We start from the raw sequence: 12,867 nt of genomic DNA on the forward strand, positions 1-12,867 counted from the left end.
ATTTATCTTTTACCAACTACCTGCTACTGCCTTTTTCTGTTTCACAGGCTTTTCCATAGCTGCTGGTTTTAAGAGGAAGCGTCAGGGAGCTTTTCACCAGCACTACCTCATTTCACATTTCAACAGACCAGGAGAACATGGATGCTCAGCTTTTAGGGCTCAGCCAAGGTAACTACTGGCTCACAAGACCAGAACTTCCTATGCCATCTCCCAGTATCTCCACTAGTATCACAACTAGAAAGTTATTTTTACCAGTCTTATGTATGTGTGCCACCTGGGTTTAATGAAATAATAAATACAAGAATACTATTCAAACAAAATATGCAGACTATCTGCTGTAAAACCGACCTGGCAAACCACCTTAGAATTCCTTAAGGACACCAAACGTCCTTAAATTCAATTTTCTGAATTGAGAGGAGGAAGAACATTAGGAGTTGAGGACAAATTTAGCTCTTTCTGTGCCAAAGGCTGCATTCACTTTGTGGCTTTATAAACTCCAGAATTGCTAAATACATGTAAAGCTCTCAAATAAATAAATAAGTACAGCACTGAGAAAATTTTTCTTCCTGAATTACTCTGCAGTGTAACTAGAAGGGTACTTCTCCTTCGCTGCAATATTATGTTGTGTTACTAACGCAAAAGTTCAACCTGTTTTCATTTCTTTATTACCAGTAGCAATCTAGGAAATGCTGCCATCAATAGTAAATCTACATGAAGTCGCACTCCTCTGGTGTATTTTGTGCATAGCAATCAGTTCATAATGCAGTCCAGTGTTGTTTAAAATTCATTTTATTCTTCAATTACTCTGCCAGCCCGACTCTAATTTATTATATTTATATTTATTATATTTTCTGGTACATTTGATTTTTGGTATTACGACATCCTGGCTCATGCCATTAGAGAGGAAACATAAAATGGTGAGGATGTCTAGGGACAGCTGAGAGTAAGATAGCAACAGCCTGGAAAATTAACAATATCACTGTCTGTGCTCAGCGAGACCGCTCCTGAATTAGCATTAAAAAAACTTGGCAGTATTTCTCCCATATCAACTTGACATCCAGGAATAGCCTCAGAGGCACCATGAAACCTCAGCTAGTGCAGCAGGCAGCTTGGGCGGATGGGAGGGCGCATGGAAGCTTCTGTGGACACTGAGCTGCAGAAGAAATGAAACACTGGTCCTGGGCTGCTTGGAGCTCACCAAAGGAAACAACACAGTTCTAAATGCCACTGATATTATATATATTGATTTTATTTTATTTTTAGCCTTTTGATGTCTCTGTCCTAGTTACCGTTTATTTCTCCCAGAGACCAAGGTGAAATGAGAGGCAGCAGACAGAAGCTTTCTCAGAGCATCTTTCTTGAGAACCCCAGCAGACAAAGGGCTTCGCCTCCCCCTCCAGCTTGGTGACCGACTGCATTAACCTTCAGGGCATGCTGCCAGCCCCACCTGCTTACTCAGGCTTTTGCCAGCAAGGGAAGCTCTCACCGCACTGATTTGTCCTTCGAAGATACATCCTCTTTTGCTTACTTCTTACTTCCCCCATGACATCTGGCATTTGAACTCCTGCATCCAGAGGATGGAGGGACAGCCCCAATGGCAAAGTATCAGGCTCCTGTATTCACACCTGACCTTCTCCCTTGCAACAGATTCTGATAACTTCAAACATGAGAAATCCCCATGTTCCTGCAGAGCTTGCTCTGTCCCAAGAAATTCCACCCTGAGTTTTGAGAAAATTTGTATTTCCCTTCTTTTGTATGTTCTTCAGAAAGCCTGAAGACAGGTTGCCAAAACAACACCCAAGAGTGAAAGCTCTAAAGGGAAATCCAGTGGACCTGAGAGGCTGCCTGCATTGGAAAGAACTTGTGGTGGGGGAAACCTGGCTGGGCCCAAATCCTCACTAATCACTTTGTCCTTCAGAAAACAAACAAACAAACATGCTACTTTTCTTTCATGGGATAATGAAGTTTTCTCTAAGCTGTCTTGTAGCTCAGGCAGTATTGCCAGCTCCTTCTAAACCTCCATAAGCAGTAAGAATTTTGCTAAAGATACAGTTGCTGCCAACTGTTGCAGTTATTTCAAAAGACAACATGAAAATGTACATGTAGCCATGGTAAAACATAACTATTCAGACTGCAAGCTCATTTTAAAAAATTAAGAAATGTCATTTCAGATCTTACCCACCACCTGTCAGTTTTCTGCACCCCTCCTGAACCCGTGCTGTAAACCAGTTGCTGGTTCCTGTTCGGAAGGTTTTCTTCCCAGCAACCCAGTCCCATGTAAAGGATGGGCACAAAAGGGAGCAGCATGAGGGAAGCACAAGCATATTTTCAACTTTAGGCTGTTTGATTTCACACTTAAAATACCTCACTGAAAGTTACTGGCACGTGAGAAATATGGAGTACAATTTTACTTTGTGAAGTCTGATGGAGTCAGAGCAAATCCCATCAGGCTGCACTTAGGTGGGATGGGGAATTGGGATGGAGAGGCTCTTCCCCCCGTTAAGTGCTATTCCATGCCCCAGTATAATGAAATATCACTGATGAGATGAGAGAAAATAGATCCTCTCATATTGGTGTATGGGTACCAGGAAAACATTGACCAAGTTCTTTAAAACCCCATGAGAACTTCATCTCCAATTACTTTCTCTTCCCAATCCCATATACCCTTAAGTAACTTGTCTATGCTTAATGCTGAGAATCAATGCACACACTCCACTGTCTCCCTGCATCTGCTCTCATTACCCTCTGTTTGAAACAAACACGAATCAAGGCCAGAGACTCAATTTCACTTCCCAGTATGCAGAGAATAATCATCAATAATTGATGTCAGTTGGCTTCATTTGGGGCACTGCCTCAGGCATGCAATGGAGACTTAGGGTATGCATCAAGAAAAGAAGGATTTGTATATAAAATGATTTGATAATCTGAAAAATCCCTCAGTAAACAAAGGAAGTTTACAGATAATCGCATTAAAGATTAGAGTTGTTTTAAAACAATGCAGAATGTATTTGAGAACATGTGGGAAGAAAGATGATAGTTTTAAAAGCAAAACCTTGGGGGAAAACATTTTTTCCCCCTCAAACACAAAACAGTAATTCACTTTATTAAATCCTAATCCTCTCCAATTTATGTTAAAACAGAGCATTTTTTCCAATAAAGAGCTTTCTCAATTTATTTAAATGCAATTTTATACATAAATATTTAAATATATTTAAATACAGGTTTAATATCTGATTAAATTATTGGTTATTCCATCTTTTTTGATTGCTTTCATTTCAAATTTCAGAAGGAGGCTAATTTTACATCAGAAAACTGAATAAGTTTTCTATTAAATAAGGATAGAACTGAATCTTTGGACTACAGAAAAAATTTATCATGACATCAAAAATCAATCCAGTGTCTGGTTTTCTATCTGCACCTACTGAGCAGATGGAAAATTAAGAAAATAACTCTTCCTGTCTTACAAATGTTATTATTTTTCCATCATTGATTTACCGTTTTCCAAACTTTTGTTTTGGCGATTTATGTGAAAATCCCCCAAATAAAACCCATAAATTGCTCATGACATTTTCTATTATCAATATTCATAATAAATAAATTTGTAAGCATCTTCCATTTAAAGAACAACACTTTACCAAAGCTCCTCACTGCTAAAACTGCTGACAGCACAAGGATAAAGTTACTCTATAACTAAGAAGTAAAAGTAAAAACTACAGAATTGAACAATAATTAAGTTAGTAAAAACATATTGCACCAGATTTTTATGTCTTTACCTACTCTATTTCAACTTCAGTCTTCCATAAAAAGTGTTTCATGTTAGGGCTAAATTTGGAAGGATTTCTAAGTTAAGATCTGAAAAGAAAGAAAAGAGAAAAAAAAAACTGCTGAAGGAGTAAGTACAGGGTTTGGTTTTTCTCCTTTTTATACTGCTTTCATTTATATATAGAAATTGATTTTATATATATAAAATATGTAAAGTAAGTTCAATGACAAGCAGAATGCTAACCAGATTTGTACCAGCAGCAACTGAGCCCTGGCAAAGAAATGCCTAAAGGATGCTTTGCTGTAACCATGGTGAATTCAACCACTTCCTCTGGAGCAGAAGCAAGCAGAAGGACTCTCATGCCCCCAAAGGATCCCACAGAGTCACCACTGCAGATTCAACTGTATGGTCAAGCTGTAGGGGTAGCTAAGTAGGACATCACCTGAAACACAGCACATATGGGATAGCAACTGCTCCTTATGTGTGGGTGCATTGTAGTGAAGTCCCTTCTCTCTTGCATTTTAACTTCACCTGCTTAGCAAGTTTTCAGGCATGTGTGGCCTCATTTATATCAACACCTCAGAACCATCTTCTTTATCCTCAGTCAGTCCTGCAGCTAAAACAGAAATCTTTCTTCTTTGACCCTATGAGGCAAAGAGAAATAAAAATCCCGGCACAATGTTGACATTACTGTGAGAAGTAAGTTGCCTTCCCTAAGCTTGAGACTTACTTAGAGACAAACGACACCTGTTGTGAAATCCATATGGTTCTGATCATCTGCAGGAGGTAACACGTCAAGCTGTGCCCAAAAGTTCTTCAAGTATTTTTCGCTTCACAACAGCATGATACTTAGTTCTGAACATTTCCTGGCTCCACATCTTTTCCAGCTTTTCAAAATATGACTTAGAAAGCATTACACTTCTACAGCATTTTGCTAGTTGACAGTATACATCCCTTACTAAAGAAGAAAGAACTATACCAGTTTCATTTCACACTCCAGTAACCCCAAATTCTGCATTACCGCTCACTTTGGTGTTAATTTTCCCACAGATTCTCTTTTTCTGCTTACATGGCAAGACAGCTCAGGTCAAGTGCACAGACAAGCTGTGCTGCTGATTCTCCTTTTTACCACCACTGAATCACCTTCACTTTTGCTTCACTGGAAAGATATTTTCCCTGCAGAATACAGGAGAGCCACAGTCAATAGATAAGTCAGCAGCCATCAGTCAGAATGAATTTCGAAGTCTGAAAAAAACCCTCCACACAACTAAAACTGCAAGTATTATTTACGCAGCATATGCCCACGATGTATAAATACACCATAACAGGTATATCTGCTGCTGTACATGCAGTGAAACCAAATTCAGTTCATGTCACTTCCAGCTACAGACAGGCACGTATCAGAAGCTATACAATATAAAAGTATCAGTGCTGAACAGACATGCTGAGTGATCCCCTAGATAACAAGAATGAAGGGTGGTTATTTTGCCAGGTAAAGCAGAAAGATACCTTTTATTACTGAAGATGGGAAACAAACACATTTGGTGCTTGTCACCGAATTCTTATGAAGCTTTGTAATGTGTACATTTTGTAATGTAAGATCTAACGTCTTTTTAAGACATTCGGATGAAATGCATGACAGATCCATGAGTATACAAACACAACTATATTTTTAGCTTAATATAACCTGGATGGGATTATCTTTACCTTAACATTTAAAAGGGATTAAAATAGTTGAACCTAAAATCTGAAGGCATTCAATACTGAACAAATAGCATTTTATACTGGTTTAGTATAAGGCAGGAAACCCTGTGATTTTTAAAACCTCAATCTTCACTAGAAGCAACAATGACACCTGTAATGAACTACTTGTAAAAACAGTCCAGGAACTGACTTGTACTAATTTTAATTAACATAAATGCAAGATGTAGCACAGACATGTAACTATTTGACTAATTCACTGCATGAGTCTTCATTAGCTTCTGTCAGTAACAGTAAAGCACTGAGAAAACCCCTCTACTGCAAAAAGACATGACAGGAAAAAGAGGCCAGACAGAAGGAAATCCTCACCAGCCTACTCTGGAGAAAGCTTGACTGAAAAAGCTTTTTTTCAAGTTTAAAAAACAAGTTACTTCAATTAACCGCCAAAACAGCCTCAGGGAGCAGCAGGGGTTTTGAAGATAGCTATGTTGCATATATGCTGTACCAAAGGTACAGTTACAGCTGTACCATCACATAGAGGTTTATAGCAAACTCTTTGAACATGACCAGAAAGTCTATACAACACATTACCAAGTATGTGGTCTTCTGATGTAGTGTGATCCACTTCCACTTACAGTTACTCCAGTCTGGTTACAAAGAAATTGTAAACTTGCTAACAAAAAAATAAATATAGGAGAAAATTATGGCATAGGGCAGATCTAATAAAGAGAGTCAAGAACACAAGGAAGGGTGGGCTATAGGTAAATAAATTCATTAACTTGGAACTAACAATAAGGCATCCTCATCCACATAAAGTGGTGATAGCTGTTACTTTTTTTCTTTGATGACTTTCAACCTCCACGAGGTGTACAAGCAAATTCATATGGTCCATATTAAATAATATAATCTATTACAGAAATTCACTGCACTATCCGTGAGGCACATACAGATATTAACATCTCCAGTGTTTTCCCCGAGGTGTGACTTGCTATATATGTAGGCTACTCAGCCATAAGATGGACTTTGAATGTACTGTTCTGCAGACTGACAAGAAGGCAGTGTGAGAACCAACTGTGCTGAAACCAAAACACGGTTAGCTTAAGGGCCTTGTAGGGGTTGTGGGTTTTCTTGTTGTTGTTTTTGCTGGTGTAGCAAGTAACAATGTCAGTTACAGAAATTATCTGAATGACATCGCTGCACCCACAGAAAACTCCAGTATAGGTGCTCATCTACTGCCATAAGGGTATCTTGCTGACACAGCTCATTCAATCTAGGGACTAGTAAAAGGTCCACAGACAAAAGCACATTCACATTATGACAAAGTAAACTGCATCAACAAAAAAGGCTTGCTGCTGCCAGCCAAGCTTCTTTTTGCAATGAAGACTTTGTTCAGCAATGCCAACCAAAACCTGATACCCAGAAAAACCACAACATACCTAGACACTGAAAAGCTGCTTTGTGTCAGAAGAAAAAACCCAAGGGTTGGTCCTTTCAAAGTAAACACAACATTCCTGAGACAGAACATGACAGTTTATCCAAGCACAATGTAGCAACCACCAAAAACCACTTTCCACAAACTGGTTTTGGTACACAAGGCAGTGACATTTTGCCTCCTTTAGCTTTGCTTGAATTCCCATTCGCTTCTGTTCTGCCAAAAAACTCTGTTGCACCAGCTTTCTTTTTCCTATGTGTGCACTCAGAAACAAGGATTAGCACTCGTCTGAAGAGCAAAGCAAGGCACAGGATGGTAAGAGCTTAAAATCTCCCATCACTAATATTCTTCAGCCTTTCGGGCCAAAATTCTGAGACTGACACTGCATTGAGAGGGTTCTCTGTAGAGGAGAGCTCAGATTCAAGCAAAAAGCACATACCAAGAAAATCTACACAATAAATGTGAGTACAACTGTAAGAATCAACAGAAGTGTCAAGATACAGGAACATTGACTTGAACACAATAATAAACTGTGCTTATGCCGAATTGTTTTCTAACCAGCCAACCCTCGAGAGTGCAGGATGCCAGCATCCTCATACTTTCCACTGGGCCTGTGCAACCTCTTTGGAGGTGGTCATGGGAACACACCATGGCAGTGTTATCTCAGCGATTTGGGGTCAGAAGCACAGTCTATAGCACTCTTCAGAATCACTGCCACTGCAAAGAATATACCAACACAGAGCTTCTTGCTCCTTTTTCCTCACTGTGCTGAATAATACCTGACAGCACTACACCATGGCAGGCAATCTGATCCAAAACCCCTGCTTTGCCTTTCTGCAGCTACTGGGTTCTTTTCTTTGCCCAGAGACACAGGGGCTCTCCTTTAACAGACACCACTTCCCTTGTGCTCTATTGATAGAAAAAAGACACATGTTATAGTTCCTTCTTCATTATCTAGAACTACTTATTACTACCATTTACAACATTTTTAAATTGGATCAGTTCATACATGGGTTATACTCCTTGATAAAATTGCATTTTGCTCTACAATAAAGAATTCTTCATAAGAATTCTGCACACCCCATCACACAGCAGTTAAGCATGATATCTCTCTACAATAAACTATAGAACCACTTCCTTCTGCAAGTGACAGCAGAGTGAACAAGGAGAGGTGCTATGCTGGACCAAGCTCTCACTAGCAAGGAGGAGCTGGTGGGGAACATGAACAAGGAGCTCTTGGAGAAATTCCCACAAAGAGGAAACCTAGAGAGGTTGGAAGCAAGGAGAGGTAGCCTAGGAGGAAAACAGAGAAATTGTCTGAGCAGCCAGGGATCAGGTTAGGAAATCCAAAGCCCTGACAGAAATAAACCTGACCAGGGACATCAAGGGTAACAAGAAAAGCTTCTACAAGTATGCTGATGAAAGGAAGAATAGGGAAAATGTGGGCCCTCTCCAAAGGGAAACAGGAAACCTGTTACCCAGGATATGGGGAAGGCTGAGGTACTCAGTGACTTCTTTTGCCACAGTCTTCACCAGCAAGTGCTCCAGCCACACAGCACAAATCACAAAAGGCAAACACAGGGACTGGGAGAATGAAGAACCGCCCACTGCAGATCAGGTTTGAGGAACCCAAAGTGCACAGGTCCATGTGATCTGATGCTATCCATCCACAGGTTCAGTCAGCAAACTGGCAGATGAAGTGTCTAAGCCACCATTCATCATACATGAGAAGTTGTGGCAATACCGTGAAGTTCCCGCTGACTGGAATAGGGGAACCATGAGCCCCATTTTTAAATGGAGGAAGGAAAAAAAAAAAAAAGGAAGACCTGGTGAACTACAGGCCAGTCAGTCTCACTTGGTGCTCGGCAAGATCATGGAGCAGATCCTCCTGGAAACTACGCTAAGGCACATGGACAATAAGAAAGTGAGTGGTGACAGCAAACATGGCTTGACTAAGGGTAAACAATGCCTCACAAATTTGGTGACCTCCTATGATGGGCCCACGGCATTGGTTAGCAAGAGAAAAGTGACTGACATCTACCTGGACTTGTGCAAAGTGTTTGACACTGTCCCACACAACATCCAGAGACAATCTAAACACATCCAGAGACAATCTAAGCTGGATGGATTTGACAGATGGACCGCCTGGTGGATAAGGAATTGGCTTGAATGGTCACACTCAAAGAACTGTGGTCAGTGACTCGATGTCCAAGTACAAGTGGTGTTCCTAAGGGATTGGTATTGGAACCACCACTGTTTAACATCTTTGTAGGCTGCAAACATTGAGCTGTGTTATCTCAAGTTTACATTTTTTAAATAAAAGCATTTCCCTTTCATTGGGCAGAAAAAAATCACAGAAGAGAAAAACAATTTAAAATCTTGCATGTTCACAAGTTACCTGATTTTGTACCAAACATCTGTGTACTTAAGCTTTTGTTTTCACCATCTAATGCACAGCTCAGTGTGAGAGATTCAGCAAGAGATTCCTTTCGTCTTCCAGACCCCAAATTACTTGTAATACTAATATCAATTATATATAATTGCTGAAAATAAGCATCTATGAAAATGTAAAGGATTGATATCTATGCAAATTCGTATCACCCAAAATACTTTAGAAATGAAAGACAGCTGTAGTACTGCAAAGCACATTGCACGGATGAAGTCAGCTGACATACAGCACTGCTACCCCCTCTAACACAGCAGAAGCAGGGCTGGGAGCATATCCATACATGTTACTAGATAAACCAGTCCCCAGAGCCAAAGCAGAAGTCAGCTACTTACATGCAGAATACAGAACAATCAGTATGAAAACACAACAGGTTTATCCCATGAACTTTGTGAACATAAATCCTGACCTGAAAACATTTACATGCAGGCTTAACATTAAGCCTAAGAACAGACCCATTAATTCTGAAAGAAATACTTGGGTGTTTAAAACAAAACATATGTAAGCACAAACATCTGCAGAATCAGGGCAAAAAAAAAAGAAAAAACAACCCACAAAAAGCACACACCACAAGATTATTATTTTTTATTGCTCTGTAGACATCATGACCCAACAATTACATTATTTGATACTGGTATTTAAAAGAATTTTCATCTTTAAAAGGCACTACAATCTGTAACAAACTCCATTGACCTAATAAAGCAATTAAGCAGCATGCAATTCAGTGTGTGACATTAAAATTGCCTCTGAAAAGCAAATCAATAAAGAATTTTCACATATCAGAGACAAGCCACTGCTGTATCAAACAGGCAACTAATTTCCTCTGGTGCCTTTTAACACCAAATGAATGCTGTTTTCTTATTAGTTACAGCTATTAATGTGTACTAGCTCTTTAAACAAGCATAATTTTGCTATTCTGAGACAATAACTTATATTAATCCAGTGTCTAGTACAATCATATCTTTATACATTCCACTTTGATAGGGTTGGTATCACTTCTTCACAGTTGCTTTCAACTGTATTAAGACATTTTTAAGAGTACATAAAAACTGGATTAAAAGAAAGAAGGGGATATTTTGAAGTATTTTCAAGTACAGTTTTAACTAGCAGCTAAAATCATCCTGCTGTTTTTCAGTGATACCAGCCCATAAATATACACTGAAATCAAGATGGAGAGGCTGCTCAAGGGCAAGTAAAGCCTTATGAAAAAACAAAGTTTTGCCAAGGTCATCAGGGCTTCAAAGAGAGCAGGTCTCCAAACAAATGCCAAAGCTTGCAATGTCAAAGCAAGCATTTCTGTAATTATGCATGACAGGTTTTATTAAGCTTATTTTTTAACCTAACCCAACTATCTCAAGAGAACAGTACTTTTCCACTCCATCACCAGCTTACACTCCTCTTGTGAAGTTTTGTCCCTAAAATGTAGCTTAATTTTAATTTAGTTTTAATTGAATAATTCAAGTCCCGTATAAAGAAATCATGCTATGTTTGCAAATCTCAGACCCAACTCCAAGGCCCTGGCCTCTCTTGCTTAAGTCATTGGGCAGAGTTAGGGGTCAGTAGAGTCAAAAATTCAGTACTGAAAACTCTCATTGTAAAATTACGCTTCCCCTCCCACAATATCCAGCGATTTTAGAATTGTAATAATACAAGCACTTTAGAACTTAGCATTGCATTAGGGTTGTTTGTTTTTTTTTATTATTAAGAAAATAATTTACTTGGGCACAGGGGTGCTCTTTGCAGCTGTTGAATTTGGAGCTAATAATTTTATATTGCACTATGTTCAGGAAAAAATATTGCTCCCTCAGCAAGCTTATAATTTAGAAAATACACAGTAAATGATAAAGGACCATATTAAATCTTATTACTCTAGAAAGTGCACTGATATACCTTGTTCCCATTTTGAGGAAATGTGTTTTAATAATGTCAGGGCAGCATATGGTACTATCATGTTTACTTTCCAAGTGGTAGGGACACTAACCAAAACCATCTGATGTTTCTTCCTAAGCCTCCTTGATCTGCTGCTGGATTGCAGCTTAGACTAAAGCATCGTGAAGCCAAAAGGAATTGGGCAGAGGAAAAATAAAAAACAAGTAATTCAAAGTGTTTGTTTAATGAGAGCCGAGCTCAGAGCAGTTTCCCTTCTAGCAGAAGCTCAAAAGCATTTATGATTTGAAGTTTATTTCCAGAGCCTTTCAAACGTACCCCAAAGCTAATTCCTCACAGAAATTTTTTACTTTGCACACGGAGACGAACACAAACCCACAATATCATGTAATTAGAAAAGGAATTAAACGAAGCTCAGAAGTACTTAATAGTGGATTTCTACAGAAGTAAACAATCAGCTCTCTGCATCAGGAACACTCAGAAGAGTCACAAGGGACTGTCGGATTCCTCACTACCACCGCTCCAGCAACTGCTTTCTCAATTAGTTGACTGACGAGCAATGATTTAAAAGTATGCCTTGCTAAAGTTAAAAAACTTAAAGCCTCGAGGCTTTTCAACCACATTTTCAGGGATAAAAGCTAACAAACGGGGGAAAACCCAGACCGCCTGGGTCAGAGCAGCGGGGACCGGAGTTAATATTTCGAAATAGCTGCCAACTAACTACACAGGGCTCAGAAGCATTTAACAGGCAGCGCCGGGCTGCTCTGACGCAGCTGTAAGACACACACCGTGAAACCAGCTCCTGCAGCAGGGTCCGCTCGCAGCTGTTCCCCTGCCTCCCCCACCCGCAGTAACCTGACTCCCTCGCAGGCAGCCGCTCCGTTAACCGAGCTGCCCGGGAGCAGCCGAGGTGCGCTCGGGGACTCGGAGCACAGCCTACTGTGGAGCAGCCCCACCGCCCGCGTTCGTCGCGGCTCCGGGTGCAGTCCCTGCTCAGCTCCGGCGGGCAGGGATCCGCTCGCAACCGCGCCCGTTCTCCCTGAGGCCGGCTGGAATCCCCGCTCACCCCGCGCAGAGAGCCCCGGGGCAGAGACCCTGCTCACACACCTCAGCTCCAGCTGCACTCCCGTACTTGTTGCCCCTACAAGGCGGCACAACCCAGCAGCCGCAGCAGGCCCAGACCCACCACCTCCGCGGGGAGCCCCCCGAGCCGCGGCCGAGAAGGAGCGGGGGTGCGGCCGCCGCCGGCCGAGGAGAGGGCGGCTGAGACGCTCGGCACCGCGGCGGAGCAGGGAAGTTACTCACCGCTACCGCTGCCGCTGCGCACCACGCTCTCCGCAGCCGCGCCCCTCAGCCGAGCCGGCCGTGCCCGCCCGCTCCGCACGGCGGAAGGCAAACTCCGCGCAGCACTTAGCGGAGCGCTTCTCCGCTGGACCGGGCCGGTGCTCCCGTCCCCCGCCCTGGGCAGCGGCGCACCCAAGTGACAGCCGCGCTCCGCCACTCCGGTGGCAGCCCGGGCCGCGGGGCCGGGCGGCGGGGCGCGCAGCAGCCTATGGGAGCGCGGCCGGGGCGGGCCGAGGCAGAGCCCTGGGCTGGGGTGTCCCCACCACTCGCCTGATCGCAGATCACCGCGGGGGG

The 12,867-nt window shown here is 41.7% G+C and overlaps 1 protein-coding gene across 2 annotated transcripts in view; it reads right to left on the reverse strand.

The window, feature by feature from the left end:
* LNX2 (ligand of numb-protein X 2) overlaps positions 1–12,681 on the reverse strand; it is a 54,496-nt gene extending 41,815 nt beyond the window's left edge. The window contains exon 1 of one of the 2 annotated variants that reach the window (XM_031049566.2): positions 12,541–12,681. The gene's annotated coding sequence lies outside the window, so the exon portion shown is untranslated. Of the gene's footprint in view, positions 1–12,534 lie in introns of both variants that reach the window. The other variant, XM_005149772.3, reaches the window with a different exon arrangement.
* Positions 12,682–12,867: the final 186 nt, after the last annotated feature.

This window comes from Melopsittacus undulatus, chromosome 2, assembly GCF_012275295.1.
Source record: "Melopsittacus undulatus isolate bMelUnd1 chromosome 2, bMelUnd1.mat.Z, whole genome shotgun sequence".
Classification (NCBI taxonomy): Eukaryota; Metazoa; Chordata; class Aves; order Psittaciformes; family Psittaculidae; genus Melopsittacus; species Melopsittacus undulatus.